General features: G+C 45.6%; 1 long non-coding RNA gene across 1 annotated transcript; it reads right to left on the minus strand.

Annotated features, from left to right (window-relative positions):
* Window positions 1-1,254: 1,254 nt before the first annotated feature.
* LOC109787617 (uncharacterized) lies at window positions 1,255-20,091 on the minus strand. Its single transcript, XR_012184617.1, has 10 exons — window positions 19,499-20,091; window positions 18,797-19,001; window positions 18,035-18,111; window positions 17,697-17,848; window positions 16,959-17,110; window positions 7,522-8,104; window positions 7,205-7,386; window positions 6,564-7,106; window positions 6,214-6,271; window positions 1,255-2,269 (listed from the first exon to the last, which is right to left on the minus strand). It is a non-coding gene; the product is annotated as an uncharacterized lncRNA (long non-coding RNA).
* Window positions 20,092-20,303: the final 212 nt, after the last annotated feature.

The following is a 20,303-nucleotide window of genomic DNA, read 5'->3' on the forward strand; positions in this document are numbered from 1 at the left end:
TATGTCTGTGTATAGATAGTAGCCCTTGAGACTCTGTTCGGATTGTGGAAAAACGGCCGAACAGAGGATCGATAGTATTCACAGGAGATAATGTACTTGTCTATTTTGAAATCAGGCATCACTGTTAGCGGCAGCAGCATAGACCGCCGAAGTATCCGAGCTCAAGCGGAAGCTGGGGCTGGCTGATGAGGATCTCTTCTGCATCAACAAGAGGTTTGATGAGGCACAGGGTATGTTTTCGAGAAAAAGAAAAATGTTTACACACCCGAAATAATATACCATGCGGAGTCTAAGCTCCTGTGTTGCCCTGTTCATTTGCAGGAAGTGCAGCCGCAGTCAAGGCCCTGAAGGGTGACCTTGCCCAGGCCAAGGAGCAGTCGCGGATGAGCCAAGCGGCCGCTGACAAAGCGGCCGCGGATTTAAAGGCTGAATAGGCTGCTCGTCGCTGATACAAGGAGCGGGTGACCGAAGTAGAGCAAGCACTCAAGGACGCCGCCAGCAAGTGCAAGTCCTTGGAAGAGAATAATAAAGCCCAAGCGGCCGATCTGGCCAAGGCTCTCCAGGGAGCCAAGGAGGCGTGGAACGAGTCCCGTGCGGCGCACGAGGAGATCGAGCAGGCCAAGCAGATAGCGGCTGGTAAGCGCTTTCTTTTACAGAGTAAATTCGGCAGTCAGAAGTATGCCTTGCTCACTCAACTATGGAGTTCTCCAGACGCCTTTGCGGATCTTCCGAAGAGTGATGCCGACACCGCGCAGTTCTTCCGGGCCCAGGAGGGGCACACGATGGAGAAGCTATTCTGGTCGCAATTCACGGCGCAAGAGCACCCGTCATTATTGAACGACCAGATAGCGCAGTGGGCCGAGCTGCATAGGATGTCCGAGTTGGCCATGAGGGACGTTGTAGCCCAGCTATGACCAACCAAACCCGTTCCGAGCAGCTACTTCGGCTTGGTGCACCCACTCGTCGATGCGCTGCCTCGAATTGATGCAATCAAGCAGTCGACATGCATAGAAGGTGCGCGGATGGCCTTCGCCCGTGTTAAGATGCACTGTGTGAAAATGAAGGCCGCCGTTGTGGCAATTGAGGGCCCGCCTGGAGGCAAGGAGCACCGCACGCCGGAGCGCTATTTTGAAGACGTCCTAGAGGATGCCCGTTTGATAGAGGGTCAATGCTCGAAGGATCTCATGTTCGAATGAATGTATCCGGGTTGTCCAGACTTTTTGTTTATGAAACAAGGCCTATGTATAATATGCTTGCTTGTTTATCTCAATTATTTTCCTCCTGTGCGGCCGTTTGTTATATCTGAAAGTTTGCCAGTCGTTGGCTTCGGCCCCAACGTAGATGCTACGAGGGTGTTCGGAATAGCACGTGACCACACTTGTTCCAACGTCTTGGTTCGTAAAGGAGGTGATCGTGCAGCGAACGAGGCAATCTGACTATACGGCTTTAACACTATCACTTAGCCAGAGGAGTTTGACAATGGGATTAGAGGCGTAGCCCCTGGTGTTGTTCGGCTATCCGAACATGGGTGCTTGAGACGCCTGACCAGGTGGAGATTAGTCCTTCATATAATGCGGAAGAAATCGCTAGAGATTTAGTGAGTCACTGAATTGCTGACCAGCTCTCGCCACATCATGATAGTCAGTTTTCAGCTTTCTCTACTGAGGTGCTTGACTGGGCGAGCCAGAAACACAATCGCAGTAGTTCTCCCTTTACTACCTTAGCCGAACAAGCGGAACATAAGGTGGTAAGCATAGGAGCCAGGCAACCCAACTATTGGCCAAAGACATGATTAGGAGCCAATGCATATAATGCTATATTCAGGAAGCCGAAGTGTACTATGAAAGTGTTCGGACTTTTTGTTTTTGAATGTTTGTGGCCAAATAAAGCCCCTGGCCATTAATGCCAATGTGTGCATGTCCATTAGTCGTGAAGACGTAATGCAGATTATGGAGTAGGTCAATACCGAATAAGGTAGGAAAAAACCGTTTCCATTATGGTCTGATTGGATACGTTAAAACATGCTCTTATAGAGGATGGTGTACAGGTCAAGGCTATTTTACATGCCAAGAGTTTGTGAATAAGGGAAAAGCTCTGTACATGTCCTAAAAGGTGGTCTTTGAAGATCCTTTGGACATCCTGCCGCACGTCTGTGTCGCTTTCGCCTTTGAGGGAGGTTCCTTGACAGGAACGGTCCACAGTTGCCTTTACGAAACCGGGCTCAGAAAGAGTCCTTGTACATCCGTGGAGTAGTTGGGTTTTAATGCACCTGTGGTATTGAAGAATAAAAGGAAAAATAATCAAAGAAAGGTAAAGGTCATATAGGGTGTAGCCGTACTATAGACCCGTCCGTATTGTGCCTCCGTTGATGCCCAAGGTATTTTAAGTGCATAATTATGCACACGCGGTACAAATGCCACGGATGTGTGTGGCAACCGACAGAGGCAAAACTGCTACGCCAGCTCTGGAATTGCTGAGCTGTCATCGTACAAAGTTGACCGGACTCGTTTGTCCGGTGGCTTGATGGCCGATGAGGTATGCGGCTTAATAGGGCCGCCTTGTGGCTCGGCCGCAAGGGCCGCGGTGTGCTCCTTGGTATGGAGGGAGCGCTTCGTGTTTCCATTAACTGTAATGACGCCGCGGGGTCCGGGCATTTTGAGCTTTAAGTAAGCATAATGTGGGACCACGTTGAAGCGGGCCAAGGCGGTTCGTCCAAGCAGTGCATGATAGCCACTGCGGAAGGGGATGATGTCAAAGATCAAGTCTTCACTTCGGAAGTTGGCCAACGAACTGAAGACTACTTCCAATGTTGTGGTGCCCGTACAACGGGGTTCAACACCAGGAATTACTCCTTTAAAGGTGGTTTTGGTGGGCTTGATTCTTGACGGATCAATACCCATTTTGTGGACAGTGTCCTGATAAAGCAGGTTAAGACTGATGCCGCCATCCATGAGGACTCGTGTGAGATGAAATCCGTCGATAATTGGATCGAGAACCAATGCTGCCGAACCTCCATGACGGATACTGGTCGGATGGTCTCTGCGATCGAAAGTGATCGGATAGGCTGACCACGGGTTGAATTTTGGGGCGACCGGCTCTACAGCGTAGACGTCCCATAGCGCACGCTTGCGCTCCCTCTTTGGGATATGTGTAACATATATCATATTCACTGTTTTTACCTCGGGGGGGGGGGAATCTCTTCTGTCCCCCTGTGTTCGGTTGGCGAGGCTCTTCATCGTCGTCCTTGCTAGGCGGCTCTTTCCCCTTATGCGCAGTGTTAAGCTTACCGGCTTGTTTAAAGACCCAACAATTCCTATTGGTATGATTGGCAGGCTTGTCAGGGGTGCTATGAATCTGGCAAGGCCGATCGAGTATTCTGTCCAAACTGGATGGACCATCTTTGTTTCATTTGAATGGCTTCTTTTGCTGTCCAGATTTGGAGCCGCTGATTCCGGCGTTGACCGCCATGTCTTCAGTATCATTATTGTTGTTTCGGCTCTTATATTTGTTGCGTCGTGGCCTACCATTACCGTCTCTGGCTTCAGAGGTGCCAGGGTCACTGGTGCTGTTGTTTTGACGAGCTAGCCAGCTATTCTCTCCCGCGCAAAAGTGGGTCATTAATGCGGTAAGAGCTGCCATGGACTTCAGTTTTTCTTGGCCGAGGTGTCTGGCGAGCCACTCGTCCCGGACGCTGTGTTTGAAGGCCGCGAGGGCTTCGGCGTCCGGGCAATCAACAATTTGGTTCTTTTAATTAAGAACCTGGTCCAGAGCTTCCGGGCTGATTCTCTGGGCTGCTGGATTATATGGCTAAGGTCATCGCGTTTGGAGGCCGGACATATGTGCCTTGGAAGTTGTCTCTGAAGGCATCTTCCAAATCTTTCCAGCTACCAATAGAGTTTTCTGGGAGGCTCTTTAACCAGTGACGTGCTGGTCCTTGAGCTTCAGCGGGAGGTACTTGATGGCGTGGAGATCGTCACCGCGAGCCATGTGGATATAGAGAAGAAAATCTTCGATCCATACTGTGGGATATGTCGTTCCATCATATGATTCAATGTTCACGGGTTTAAACCCTTCTGGGAACTGGTGCTCCATTACCTCATCGGTGAAGCATAAAGGGTGTGCGGCGCCTCTGTATCAGGCAACGTCACGACGCAGTTCGGATGAAGTCTGTATGCGATCTTCGGCCCGGGTGAGGTTGTGCCTGTCGCGCCAGGCCTGATGGCCATCTTCCCGCATTGGGGCACGCCCCCTTGATCCATAGATTGATCTGGCTTGGCCTGCTCTATTGTCCAGGTCCTGCCATAGGCCGTAGGTGTATCCTGGGGCCGCTGTCTCTCTGCCTCTATGGCGGAGTGGTGCAGGCTGGTGTTCGGCCTGGGTGTCCGCTCTATCCCATCCACGTGCTGGCCGCTCTGGTTCATCAGCGGGGTCATGTCTTGACGGTATTGGCTCGAGGGCCTCGTCGTCGAATTGTGGTAGTAACCGAAACTTCGGATAACTTTTTGTTGGGCGTTGGAGACCATACTCTTCGGCGGCTAGGACCTGGGTCCATCTGTCGTTGAGTGTATCCTGTTCGGCTTGGAGCTATTGTTGCTTCTTTTTAGGCTTCTCGCCATGGCGATTAGCTGGCGCTTAAAGCGCTCCTGCTCAAGTGGTTCCTCTGGCATGATGAAGTCTTTGTCGCCGAGGCTCACGTCATCCTGGGAGGGTGGTAGATAGTTTCTATCCTCCGAGTCCTCGTTCCTGACCGGATCATCACGGTTAACTTGCCCCTCCTCCCAATCATCAAGTTCGGATGTTGGTTCGACGGGGGCTTCAGGGTCTTCGGCATTCTCCGGAGTATTATTGTCTCCGGTGCTTGTATTACTGTTTTTTTCGCGACGCGCTTTTGAACGGCGTCGCTGACGTTGATGCTTTTGTGGTTCCTCAACAGGTTCTTCCTCGACCGGATCCTTCCTGTCGTTGCCATCATCTTCTTTGGGTGTGTCCACCATATACACGTCATATGTGGAGCTGGCCGTCCAACGTTCGGTAAACAGCGGGTCTTGGCCTTGTTCGTCTTTGGCATCGTCGTGCATGTTGTCGATGTCTTCAGAGGTGTAGTCCAGCATGTCGGTTAAGTCCTCGGCAGTGGCTATGAAGTGGGTGGTGGGTGGGACGTAAAATTCCCCGCTCTCAGCCCCTAGTCCGGGCTGTGCGTAGTTCGGAAGTGATTCCTCTGTAATGGCGAGGGATTGTATTACATCCAGGGCCTCGTTTAAGAGCGAGGTTTGGACGGGGAAACGAGAGTCCGTGGAGCTAGGCCGGATAGGAGTCTCCTGGCCAAGCTTACGTGACGTGGACCTCGAGAATACGGAGCTGGTATCCAGGGGCGAGTCCGGCTTTCCGATGACAGGGGGAACCTGGCTTGACTCCGTGTTTGCCGGTAACATAGTCCCCTCCAGATCTTCGGTTGCGAGCTCTGTAATTGCAGAGAGTCCGGCGGGCTCTAAACTCCCATCTTTGGACCTGGTAGTTTGCTCCGGATCTAGGGCCAGAGCAGTGGTCAGGGTCGCGAACCCTTCGAAGATCAAGTCTCCTCGGACTCGTATTTTAAAGTCTTCATACTATAGAGTTATGTCCCTGCAAGTTATGTGTGATAAATAATCACAACAATTGGATAGCACCAACACATGGGATTATATATTCAATTCACATAATCAGTTCTTCTGCTTCTATAAATTAAGAATTGCATAAAAAAGTATGTGTCTATCTAGTAGTACTCCCTCCGTCCGAAAAAACTTGTCCCTCAAATGGATGTATCTAGCACCAAGTTAGTGCTAGATACATCCATTTAAGGGACAAGCTTGGGACAAGCTTTTTCAGACAGAGGAAGTATAAGATAAGGATTTGAATTGTTGACGCAAGGCCGGTGGAGCCGTGCATGGTCCACTTGCAAAGTGCTTTCGAGCATGGATGTCGTGCACATAGTGCAGAGCTGGGTGAAGGAGTTAATAGATTGGATCCCGGCAAGACTGCACATACTTAACGTTGGCTGCCCCTACCTTGATTGATTCCCATGCTGGCAAGGTTGCACACATAGAGGAAGACTCGATGGATTCTTGCCGGCTAGAAACGAACAAAAGCAAGCACGCAGGTGATGCCTATTTCTTTGCAACAGATGCGTGTCGCCTGACACAATGGTGAAAAACAATATGTATATAGTGATTTTACCTCAATAGATATTTTGGTAGCTCCACTCCATTAGTATGAAATTTGTGATGTTGAAAACCTGAAAAAAGGAAAATAATGATCTCAGTGGCAATTGTGTCAGCTGTTGAATAGGTACGACATTTATTTCAGGATTACAACTGTTCTCTCCCATTGAACAATGGCATGAATTCTTTCAAGAGAGAACCATACAGTAAAAAGCTTCAGAACACAATGTACTCTGAATCAGGTCATATTCAGGCCATATACATCGAGCTTATACTACCAAAAAATATCAGCTAGAAATCTAGCAAGTATCTTCAAAGATCAAGAACATGAAAGAGGAATAATGACGAAAGAACTAAAAAACTAACCTCCATATGGAAGCATTAGATGCACTTGTGAGTCCAAGCATATTATCTGCAATAAATAGAAAACAAGTACATAATTATATTTTTCTTGTGGGCAAAATGGTAGACGGTGATAGAATGCCCGTGCGTTGCTACGGGCAAACACCAGATGACCATGCATTGCCATGAAATAATAGAAATATACACATTTATCAAATTGTTATTTTAATTCAGAAATACATTGTTAAGCATGATGGCATCTGGTTTCATCAAATAGCGACAAATTCAAACTCTCTCCGGCTTCTTTCTTTCTTGGCGGTCTTGGTGTATCCTAAACCAGAAAATCGCTCGCCACCAAAGAACATATACCATCCATTACTAAATAGTATCAATATCACTCAATTCACACCTCCATGCGTGTCACTATTACAAGGTACACAAAATCTGACAATTCCTTGTAATGAGCCTCTTAATTTCAGCAATAATAGCACAAAAAGAGAGATCCAACTTCCGAGAGTGTTCTCTATCAATAGCATGGCCATTCCATTCTTCATAGCAACAATCAGCCTTAAAAAACACTGTAAATTGTTTAATTTCATGTCCAATATTAGGCCCAAATTGTTAACTGCGGCCATTGGTAAGTATGTAGAGAACAAGATATTCACCCTTTGGCTGGTCCCTCTCTAGCATTTTTCCCTTCTTGGACTTAATCACACTACTTGACGTTCTGTGTTGGATCTTGTAGGTAACCCATGCTCCATCTCTGTTCTAAAAAAGCAGCTAAACCTTTTGCTAAGTACCTGGCCCACTCCTCCGACTACCATCTAAATTCAAAAGCTCTTCCACCCTAAAAATTAATAAAGTTAATTAGAAACACAGACGAACCAATAAACCATCAAATGCAACCTTCAATAAAAAGCTGATTGTATATAGGAAAGGTTTCATTTATCTTGAATCAAGATTTTTTTACAATGTCATGAACCTGGTGCCAATGGCGTACTCGCAGCGGCCGATGAGCCTTTGGCCACTGCCTACACTGCGCTCGCGCACGCCGCTTCGCTGCTGCCGCAAGCACCGGCCACACTCCCCGCCGCAAGCAGCCGAAATGATGGAACTCCATGCCATCATAAGCCAATCCAGATGTTGAATTAAGGCTAGTACGACATCCCATATTTGAGGATTGCACCCGGAAGATTGCACTCAACACGCCAGTTGAAACCAAGATTAATAATACAGATACAAAGAAAACAAAGATAAGCAGGAATAGGATGTTGATGGCCTGCTCATCTTGGTCCCTCTAGACCCAAAAAGTTCGTTACCTTTGTAGAAAAAAAGATTTTTTTGGTTCCCCTGGTATCTAGCACCAGCGACAATTTCCTATTGTGGCGACACCCCGACATGGCCTTACTTAAGCTCCTTCTCGTTCTTCCTTTGGTTCCGGTCCGGCAAACCATACCATCTTCCAAATATTTTTACACTGTAGCATCCTAAAAGTTCTCATGTCTTCTAGTACATTATCTTTTGTAGAATCATCATATATAGCTCTTAGTCTACGTCCTCCCAACCTAATGCAAAATGAACAAAATCAGATATCTATACATCAGTACACAACTTAGCATATACTCCCGCCGTCCCATTGAAGGAAATATGCCCTAGAGGCAATAATAAAGTTATTATTTATTTCCTTATATCATGATAAATGTTTATTATTCATCCTAGAATTGTATTAACTGGAAACTTGATACATGTGTGAATACATAGACAAACAGAAGTGTCACTACTATGCCTCTACTTGACTAGCTCGTTGATCAAAGATGGTTATGTTTCCTAGCCATAGACATGAGTTGTCATTTGATTAACGGGATCACATCATTACGAGAATGATGTGATTGACTTGACCCATTCCGTTAGCTTAGCACTCGATCATTTAGTATGTTGCTATTGCTTTCTTCATGACTTATACATGTTCCTATGACTATGAGATTATGCAACTCCGTTTACCGGAGGAACACTTTGTGTGCTACCAAACGTCACAACGTAACTGGGTGATTATAAATGTGCTCTACAGGTGTCTCCGAAGGTACTTGTTGGGTTGGCGTATTTCGAGATTAGGATTTGTCACTCCGATTGTCGGAGAGGTATCTCTGGGCCCACTCGGTAATGCACATCACTATAAGCCTTGCAAGCATTGCAACTAATGAGCTAGTTGCGGGATGATGTATTACAAAACGAGTAAAGAGACTTGCCGGTAACGAGATTGAACTAGGTATTGAGATACGGACGATCGAATCTCGGGCAAGTAACATACCGATGACAAAGGGAACAACGCATGTTGTTATGCGGTCTGACCGATAAAGATCTTCGTAGAATATGTGGGAGCCAATATGAGCATCCAGGTTCCGCTATTGGTTATTGACCGGAGACGTGTCTCGGTCATGTCTACATAGTTCTCGAACCCGTAGGGTCCGCACGCTTAAAGTTAGATGACGGTTATATTATGAGTTTATGTGTTTTGATGTACCGAAGGAGTTCGGAGTCCCGGATGAGATCGGGGACATGACGAGGAGTCTCGAAATGGTCGAGACGTAAAGATCGATATATTGGACGACTATATTCGGACATCGGAAAGGTTCCGAGTGATTCGGGTATTTTTCGGAGTACCGGAGAGTTACGGGAATTCGTATTAGGCCTTAATGGGCCATACGGGAAAGGAGAGAAAGGCCTCAAAAGGTGGCCGCACCCCCCCCCCCCCATGGTCTGGTCCGAATTGGACTAGGGAAGGGGGCGCCCCCTTCTTTCCTTCTCCTTTTCCCTTCCCTTTTTCCTATTCCATGTGGGAGGAGGAATCCTACTAGGACTAGGGAGTCCTAGTAGGACTCCACACTTTTGGCGCGCCCTAAGGGCTGGCCGGCCTCCCCTCCTCCATCCTTTGTATACGGGGGCAGGGGGCACCCCATAAACACACAATTGATCAACGATCTTTTAGCCGTGTGCGGTGCCCCCCTCCACCATATTACACCTCGATAATATCGTAGCGGTGCTTAGGCGAAGCCCTGCGTCGGTAGAACATCATCATCGTCACCACGCGTCGTGCTGACGAAACTCTCCCTCGACACTCGGCTGGATCGGAGTTCGAGGGACGTCATCGAGCTGAACGTGTGCTGAATTCGGAGGTGCCGTGCGTTCGGTACTTGATCGGTCGGATCGTGAAGACGTACGACTACATCAACCGCGTTGTGTTAACGCTTCCGCTTTCGGTCTACGAGGGTACGTGGACAACACTCTCCCCTCTCGTTGCTATGCATCACCATGATCTTGCGTGTGCGTAGGAATTTTTTTGAAATTACTACGTTCCCCAACAGTGGCATCCGAGCCTGGTTTATGCGTAGATGTCATATGCACGAGTAGAACACAAGTGAGTTGTGGGCGATATAAGTCATACTGCTTACCAGCATGTCATACTTTGGTTCAGCGGTATTGTGAGATGAAGCGGCCCGGACCGACATTACGCGTACGCTTACGCGAGACTGGTTTCACCGTTACAAGCACTCGTTGCTTAAAGGTGACCGGTGGGTGTCTGTCTCTCTCACTTTAGTTGAACCGAGTGTGGCTACGCCCGGTCCTTGCGAAGGTTAAAACAATACCAACTTGACAAACTATCATTGTGGTTTTGATGCGTAGGTAAGAACGGTTCTTGCTAAGCCCGTAGCAGCCATGTAAAACTTGCAACAACAAAGTAGAGGACGTCTAACTTGTTTTTGCAGGGCATGTTGTGATGTGATATGGTCAGGACATGATGCTAAATTTTATTGTATGAGATGATCATGTTTTGTAACCGAGTTATCGGCAACTGGCAGGAGCCATATGGTTGTCGCTTTATTGTATGCAATGCAATCGCCCTGTAATGCTTTACTTTATCACTAAGCGGTAGCGATAGTCGTAGAAGCATAAGATTGGCGAGACGACAACGATGCTACGATGGAGATCAAGGTGTCGCGCCGGTGACAATGGTGATCATGACGGTGCTTCGGAGATGGAGATCACAAGCATAAGATGATGATGGCCATATCATATCACTTATATTGATTGCATGTGATGTTTATCTTTTATGCATCTTATCTTGCTTTGATTGACGGTAGCATTATAAGATGATCTCTCACTAAATTATCAAGGTATAAGTGTTCTCCCTGAGTATGCACCGTTGCGAAAGTTCTTCGTGCTGAGACACCACGTGATGATCGGGTGTGATAGGCTCTACGTTCAAATACAACGGGTGCAAAACAGTTGCACACGCGGAATACTCAGGTTAAGCTTGACGAGCCTAGCATATAACAGATATGGCCTCGGAACACGGAGACCGAAAGGTCGAGCGTGAATCATATAGTAGATATGATCAACATAGTGATGTTCACCGTTGAAACTACTCCATCTCACGTGATGATCGGACATGGTTTAGTTGATATGGATCACGTGATCACTTAGAGGATTAGAGGGATGTCTATCTAAGTGGGAGTTCTTAAGTAATATGATTAATTGAACATGAATTTATCATGAACTTAGTCCTGATAGTATTTTGCAAATTATGTTATAGATCAATAGCTTGCATTGGTGCTTCCCTATGTTTATTTTGATATGTTCCTGGAGAAAAATTATGTTGAAAGAAGTTAGTAGCAATGATGCGGATTGGATCCGTGATCTGAGGATTATCCTCATTGCTGCACAGAAGAATTATGTCCTTGATGCACCGCTAGGTGACAGACCTATTGCAGGAGCAGATGCAGATGTTATGAACGTTTGGCTAGCTCAATATGATGACTACTTGATAGTTTAGTGCACCATGCTTAACGGCTTAGAATCGGGACTTCAAAGACGTTTTGAACGTCATGGACCATATGAGATGTTCCAGGAGTTGAAGTTAATATTTCAAACAAATACCCGAGTTGAGAGATATGAAGTCTCCAACAAGTTCTATAGCTAAAAGATAGAGGAGAATAGCTCAAGCAGTGAGCATGTGGTCAGATTGTCTGGGTACTACAATCGCTTGAATCAAGTGGGAGTTAATCTTCCAGATAAAATAGTGATTGACAGAATTCTCTAGTCACCATCACCAAGTTAGTAGAACTTCGTGATGAACTATAGTATGCAAGGGATGACGAAAGTAATTCCCGAGCTCTTCATGATGCTGAATCGACGAAGGTAGAAATCAAGAAAAACATCAAGTGTTGATGGTTGACGAGACCACTAGTTTCAAGAAAAGGGCAAAGGGAAGAAGGGGAACTTCAAGAAGAACGGAAAGCAAGTTGCTGCTCAAGTGAAGAAGCCTGAGTCTGGTCCTAAGCCTGAGACTAAGTGCTTCTACTACAAAAGGGACTGGTCACTGGAAGCAGAACTACCCCAAGTATTTGGTGGATAAGAAGGATGGCAAAGTGAACAAAGGTATATTTGATATACAGATTATTGATGTGTATTTTACTAGTGTTCGTAGCAACCCCTCGGTATTAGGTACTGGTTCAGTTGCTAAAGAGTAGTAACTCAAAACTGGAGTTGCATAATGAACAGAAACTAGTTAAGGATGAAGTGACGATGTGTATTGGAAGTGGTTCCAAGATTGATATGATCATCATCGCACACTCCCTATACTTTTGGGATTAGTGTTGAACCTAAATAAATGTGATTTGGTGTTTGCATTGAGCATGAATATGATTTGATCATGTTTATTGCAATACGGTTATTCATTTAAGTTAGAGAATAATTGTTGTTCTGTTTACATGAATAAAACCTTATATGGTTACACACCCAACAAAAATGGTTCGTTGGATCTCGATCGTAGTGATACACATATTCATAATATTGAAGCCAAAAAATGCAAAGTTAATAATGATAGTGCAACTTATTTGTGGCACTGCCGTTTAGGTCATATTGGTGTAAAGCGCATGAATAAACTCCATACTGATGGGATTTTGGAATCACTTGATTATGAATCACTTGATGCTTGCGAACCGTGCCTCATGGGCAAGATGACTAAAACGCCGTTCTCCGGAACTAGGGAGAGAGCAACAGATTTGTTGGAAATCATACATACAGATGTATGTGGACCGATGAATATTGAGGCTCGTGGCGGATATCGTTATTTTCTCACCTTCACAGATGATTTGAGCAGATATGGGTATATCTACTTGATGAAACATAAGTCTGAAACATTTGAAAAGTTCAAAGAATTTCAGAGTGAAGTGGAAAATCATCATGACAAGAAAATAAGGTTTCTACGATCAGATCGCGGAGACAAATATTTGAGTTACGAGTTTGGTCTTCAATTAAAACAATGTGGAATAGTTTCACAAATTCGTGCCACCTGGAACACCACAGCATAATGGTGTGTCCGAACGTCATAACCGTACTTTATTGGATATAGTGCAATCTATGATGTTTCTTACCGATTTACCACTATAGTTTTGGGGTTATGCATTAGAGATAGCTGCATTCACGTAAAAAAGGGCACCATCTAAATCCATTGAGACGACATCTTATGAACTGTGGTTTGGCAAGAAACCAAAGTTGTCATTTCTGAAAGTTTGGGGTTGCGATGCTTATGTGAAAAGGTTTCGTCCTGATAAGCTCAAACCCAAATCGGAAAAATGTGCCTTCATAGGATACCCAAAGGAGACAGTTGGGTACACCTTCTATCACAGATCCGAAGGCAAGACATTCGTTGCTAAGAATGGATCCTTTCTAGAGAAGGAGTTTCTCTCGAAAGAAGTGAGTGGGAGGAAAGTAGAACTTGATGAGGTAACTGTACCTCATCGCTTATCGGAAAGTAGTTCATCACAGAAAACCGGTTCCTGTGACTCCTACACCAATTAGTGAGGAAGTTAATGATGATGATCATGAAACTTCAGATCAAGTTGTTACTGAACCTCGTAGGTCAACCAGAGTAAGATCCGCACCAGAGTGGTACGGTAATCCTGTTCTGGAGGTTATGTTACTAGACCATGACGAACCTACGAACTATGAAGAAGCGATGGTGAGCCCAGATTCCGCAAAATGGCTTGAGGCCATGAAATCTGAGATGGGATCCATGTATGAGAACAAAGTATGGACTTTGATTGACTTGCCCAATGATCGGCGAGCCATAAAAAATGGATCTTCAAGAGGAAGACGGACGCTGATAGTAGTGTTACTATCCACAAAGCTAGACTTGTCGGAAAAAGGTTTTTGAGAAAGTTCAAAGTGTTGAATACGATGAGATTTTCTCACTCGCAGCGATGCTTAAGTCTGTCCGAATCATGTTAGCAATTGCTGCATTTTATGAAATCTGGCAAATGCATAAACAAAACTGCATTCCTTAATGGATTCATTAAAGAAGAGTTGTATATGATGCAACCAGAAGGTATTGTCAATCCTAAAGGTGCTAACAAAATATGCAAACTCCAGCGATCCATCTATGGACTGGTGCAAGCATCTCGGAGTTGGAATATACGCTTTGATAAGTTGATCAAAGCATATAGTTTTATACAGACTTGCGGTGAAGCCTGTATTTACAAGAAAGTGAGTGGGAACACTACAGCATTTCTGATAAGTATATGTGAATGACATATTGTTGATCGGAAATAATGTAGAATTATTCTGCAAAGCATAAAGGAGTGTTTGAAAGGAGTTTTTCAAAGAAAGACCTCGGTGAAGCTGCTTACATATTGAGCATCAAGATCTATAGAGATAGATCAAGATGCTTGATAAGTTTTTTCAATGAGTACATACCTTAACAAGATTTTGAAGTAGTTCAAAATGGAATAGTCAAAGAAAGAGTTTCTTGCCTGTGTTACAAGGTGTGAAATTGAGTAAGACTCAAAGCCCGACCACGGCAGAAGATAGAAAGAGAATGAAAGTCATTCCCTATGCCTTGGCCATAGGTTCTATAAAGTATGCCATGCTGTGTACCAGATCTATTGTATACCCTACACTGATTTTGGCAAGGGAGTACAATAGTGATCTAGGAGTAGATCACTGGACAACGGTCAAAATTATCCTTAGTGGAATAAGGATATGTTTCTCGATTATGGAAGTGACAAAAGGTTCGTCGTAAAGGGTTACGTCGATGCAAGTTTTGACACTAATCTAGATGACTCTAAGTCTCGGTCTATGTACATATTGAAAGTGGGAGCAATTAGCTAGAGTAGCTCCGTGCAGAGCATTGTAGACATAGAAATCTGCAAAATACTTACGGATCTGATTGTGACAGCCCCGTTGACTAAAATTATCTCACAAGCAAAACATGATCACACCTTAGTATCTTTGGGTGTTAATCACATAGCGATGTGAACTAGATTACTGACTCTAGTAAACCCTTTGGGTGTTTGTCACATGACGATGTGAACTATGGGTGTTAATCACATGGTGATGTGAATTATTGATGTTAAATCACATGGCGATGTGAACTAGATTATTGACTCTAGTGCAAGTGGGAGACCGAAGGAAATATGCCCTAGAGGCAATAATAAAGTTATTATTGATTTCCTTATATCATGATAAATGTTTATTATTCATGCTAGAATTGTATTAACTGGAAACTTCATACATGTGTGAATACATAGACAAACAGAAGTGTCACTAGTATGCCTCTACTTGACTAGCTCGTTGATCAAAGATGGTTATGTTTCCTAGCCATAGACATGAGTTGTCATTTGATTAACGGGATCACATCATTAGGAGAATGATGTGATTGACTTGACCCATTCCGTTAGCTTAGCACTTGATCGTTTAGTATGTTGCTATTGCTTTCTTCATGACTTATACATGTTCCTATGACTATGAGATTATGCAACTCCCGTTTACCGGAGGAACACTTTGTGTGCTACCAAACGTCACAACGTAACTGGGTAATTATAAAGGTGCTCTACAGGTGTCTCCGAAGGTACTTGTTGGGTTGGCGTATTTCAAGATTAGGATTTGTCACTCCGATTGTCGGAGAGGTATCTCTGGGCCCACTCGGTAATGCACATCACTATAAGCCTTGCAAGCATTGCAACTAATGAGCTAGTTGCGGGATGATGTATTACGGAACGAGTAAAGAGACTTGCCGGTAATGAGATTGAACTAGGTATTGAGATACGGACGATCGAATCTCGGGCAAGTAACATACCGATGACAACGGGAACAACGTATGTTGTTATGCGGTCTGACCGATAAAGATCTTCGTAGAATATGTGGGAGCCAATATGAGCATCCAGGTTCCGCTATTGGTTATTGACCGGAGAGGTGTCTCGGTCATGTCTACATAGTTCTCGAACCCGTAGGGTCCGCACGCTTAACGTTACGATGACGGTTGTATTATGAGTTTATGTGTTTTGATGTACCGAAGGAGTTCGGAGTCCCGGATGAGATCGGGGACATGACGAGGAGTCTCGAAATGGTCGAGACGTAAAGATCGATATATTGGACGACTATATTCGGACATCGGAAAGGTTCCGAGTGATTCGGGTATTTTTCGGAGTACCGGAGAGTTACGGGAATTCGTATTAGGCCTTAATGGGCCATACGGGAAAGGAGAGAAAGGCCTCAAAAGGTGGCCGCACCCCCCCCCCCATGGTCTGGTCCGAATTGGACTAGGGAAGGGGGCGCCCCCTTCTTTCCTTCTCCTTTTCCCTTCCCTTTTTCCTATTCCATGTGGGAGGAGGAATCCTACTAGGACTAGGGAGTCCTAGTAGGACTCCACACTTTTGGCGCGCCCTAAGGGCTGGCCGGCCTCCCCTACTCCATCCTTTGTATACGGGGGCAGGGGGGCACCCCATAAACACATAATTGATCAACGATCTTTTAGCCGTGTGCGGTGCCCCCCTCCACCATATTACACCTCGATAATATCGTAGCGGTGCTTAGGCGAAGCCCTGCGTCGGTAGAACATCATCATCGTCACCACGCGTCGTGCTGACGAAACTCTCCCTCGACACTCAGCTGGATCGGAGTTCGAGGGACGTCATCGAGCTGAACGTGTGCTGAACTCGGAGGTGCCGTGCGTTCGGTACTTGATCGGTCGGATCGTGAAGACGTACGACTACATCAACCGCGTTTTGTTAACGCTTCTGCTTTCGGTCTACGAGGGTACGTGGACAACACTCTCCCCTCTCGTTGCTATGCATCACCATGATCTTGCGTGTGCGTAGGAATTTTTTTGAAATTACTACATTCCCCAACACCCATAATATAAGAACATTTTTAAGCTATATCATGGGAGGGAGTAGTAGACAGAGTACTGTTTTAAATAATGGTCCCTAAGAGAAAGGTTAACGTTCCCAACCAGACTTGTGAGCATCTTCGAGCAACATACAAGCCACAGGAGTGTAATTGGATATCACAAGTGTCAAATCAATAGCTGAGCATAGCATCTCTACATGGACTAATAAAACCAAATAAATTTTAACATACCGTCGGTCCTACAACAGTGGTTGATAGTGAATTTGGTAGACACCCATAAATGACAGTTTAGCAGTGTCTCCGACTCTATACATTTTGAGTCTCATGTTTTCAGCATTAGATATCTCCTTGGATACAATGAAATTTATGCTTCACAGGAGGATCTGCACAAAATAAATGAAAAACACTTAAGTTTCTCATCCTTGTAAGAAGAGGTAATTCTATCGAGAACTTACTCAGGGCATTCAATCAATTCAATTCATGAAAAGTTGTGTCCATTGGAGCTTGTTATGCCAACTGAACCATGTTGACCGACCCCAATAAGCATATGCACTCACGTTCTCTACTCACATAACAGAGTTATGTCTGATTCTCCCGTTTGTTGTACTCCCTCCGTTTCTAAATATAAGCTATTTTAGATAATTCAATAGGGACTACATATGGATGTATATAGACATTTTTATTGTGTAGATTCATTCATTTTGCTTCGTATGTAGTCAATATTAAAATATTTAAAAGGTCTTATATTTAGGAACGGAGGGAGTAATTCTTTATCCCCGTTAGAAATTGATGGCCAGGGATCAAATGAGAAATGAATAGAACCTTGAAGAACAACATCAAATAGACCTTCCTCATTCTCAGGTAATTAAAACCAAGGGAGGGTTCCTGTAGGATAACTATATTCACCTTCCAGTCTTTGCATCCATCACAGCCCCAAAATTGATTGACGTAACCAGCCAGAGAACGCACCTGCCCTGCTACCCAAAAAGGAGGAATGCCAGACAGCAGAATGTAGAGTATAACTCCAGCACTCCATATGCAATTATCGGCTCCATATCTCCGCTTCAGCACCTCTGGAGCCACATATTAGGCACTCCCAGGAATATACCTGAACTTCTCATCTGCGTTTCCATTATATCCCATTTAGTCTTAAGCACTGCATGAGCTTAGTTGCCAGAATTTAATTCAGGTAGCACTACATATACAATTGTAAATTGTAGAGACAACATGAACTAAGGGAAATAGTTGAGGTTTCTTCCCTTGTCCCTTCTCAAATAGTATGTCCAGTTAACCAATTAATTACTCACCGGCTTGAAGGAGACGGAGAGGCTGAAATCAGTGGGCTTGAAAAAACACATACGTGTACAGTTGTCCAACAAGTTGACTGAAACATGCATCACAATACATCGTCAATGGTTTTCTCCTTGCTTCATCTTAACCAACACGCAGCGCAATACATCGTCAATGAAATGAGATTTCAACAAAGGAAGAACGCTACTTAATGAGTTTAAGAGGTTTCTGCCCAGCATTGACTGAAACTGTTTCCGAGAAATTAGACCTACACCGAGATTGAACAATATAAAGAGTATTCCCTGGAGTAAATACTGGCTCTAAAAATTGTCTAAACGAAATCGGCGCGTCAGAGCCCTGAGATAAACAGACCCAATAAAAAACTCCATACAATAACAACTGTATGATCTAGCTGGGTGCACAAATAGGTTTTAAAGAAACTCACAGGAACAATCTTGGAGAGCGTAAGTAGATATTCAGTCAAATTAAAAGGCGAAGTCGGAGCAGGGAGCAGTTGATCCGAAAGACATGCCGTTCCAATGCACAAACATCCATATGCGTGTTCACGAAGAAGAAAAGCACAAAGATGTCATCTCCTATAGCTAGCTAATGTACTATGGTAAAGATCATACATACTTTGGGCGAGCGAGCATTGCATAAAAGAACAAACACCTTAAACTACAGAGGGCATAGACAACAAAGAACACCTAGTCACAGAGGCAACACTCACCAGCAAGCATAGACAACAAAGAACACCTAGTCACAGAGGCAACACTCACCAGCAAGCAAGCAGCGCACGCACAACGCAACCGTCTTAACCCCTTCACTCACTTCATCGTGTAGTTGAACTGCTTACACCCCAGGCACTGCACCTCGTTGTCCCTAAGGTGCTCAACAGTCAGCTAGACGAAGGTATTCTTTGAGGTCGCACCGGATGCAGCAGAACACTGGTATACTAAGCATCGGCTAGCTCGGAGGTGTGCCCTGCATGCACCACCCAATCATGAGGTTACCAGGGTGTCAGATCACAAACTATTAGTTAGTTTTGCAATGCACTAGAAAAGACCATATATTACAAAATAAGCTCATCTTACTGCGGCAATATCGCTAACAGTTCAGAAATATTACAAAATAACACAATAGCACACGCAGTAGCAGTAGCGAGCAACATTCCCTGCACTCTTCCATCTAGTGACCATCCTCTCCCTGCTACCTCCACCACCACCACCACCACCCCCACACCAAAAGCTCATCTGTACACTGGATCCATGTGATCTCTCAGTTCTCTCTGCTCTCTCACGCAGAAAACACAACAACAAGCAAGCCTCTCTAGCCTCCCCCAATCCAACTAAATCACAGGGGAAATCTCTATTACCTGGTGGCTAGTGGCTTGTACCTGATGGATCCATAACTGGGTGGATGGATCTCCGGCTCGCGGTAGTATGTGTGTTCTCAAACTCGCGTGAAGAAGAAACGTGTACCTGTACGAGAGGTCGAGAGCATTACAACAGGAACACGCCATGGAGCATGTCTCCTCTGCATCCTTCATTCATCTCGTTCTTTGAAGAAGAGAGGCATCCCTCGCACATGTCGGCGGCGGCGACAACAAAGAGGCGGTGATGGTGGAGGCAGTGGCCCATCCCGGAGATCTCGCCCGCCGCTTGATGGACGTCCTCTGCGCCGAAGAGCCGGTCGATGCGGGAGCAATGGAGGCATGGCGGCATGAGGCTGAAGTAGGCCGTGAAGCGGGCGACGGCGTGGGAGAGGAGATTGTTGAGCGCGAGGGAGACGGCGAGCTCGCCCCCGCCCTCCTCCGCCAGAGAGAGCTCGCCGGTGGCGGGGCTCTGCCGCTGCTGCTATCCTCGGCTGCGGGAGCAAGAGCGGCGCCCCGGCGTGCACATCGTGGGGAGCCTGGCCAGCGCCGGCGGCGGCTCCACTTGGTCCTCGGGGGCGGCGGATCGACTCGTATCTCGGCGGCGGCTCGTCTTAGATCTCGGCGGCGGCTCGTATTGGGGGCTGGGGCGTCTTTGAGAGATCGTAGGATAGAATACATAGATCGAGGGGAGCCTCGCTGGCTGTTTTTTTGCTACGTGCTGGGAAGGGACGAGAAAACCGACGAAAAAAAACAGCGAAAAAAAACGGACGAAAATGTCGGGACGAAAATAGTGGGACGAAAATAAACCCGGAACGGAGACTACCAACTGAGACATTAGGAGTAGAGATTTCTAGGTCCCATGCAAGAGATGGGAGTGAAATTCAAACATCTGGGCGTCGTGGCTCGGCCGG

The sequence above is a fragment of the Aegilops tauschii genome, chromosome 5 (genome assembly GCF_002575655.3).
Source record: "Aegilops tauschii subsp. strangulata cultivar AL8/78 chromosome 5, Aet v6.0, whole genome shotgun sequence".
Lineage (NCBI taxonomy): Eukaryota > Viridiplantae > Streptophyta > Magnoliopsida > Poales > Poaceae > Aegilops > Aegilops tauschii.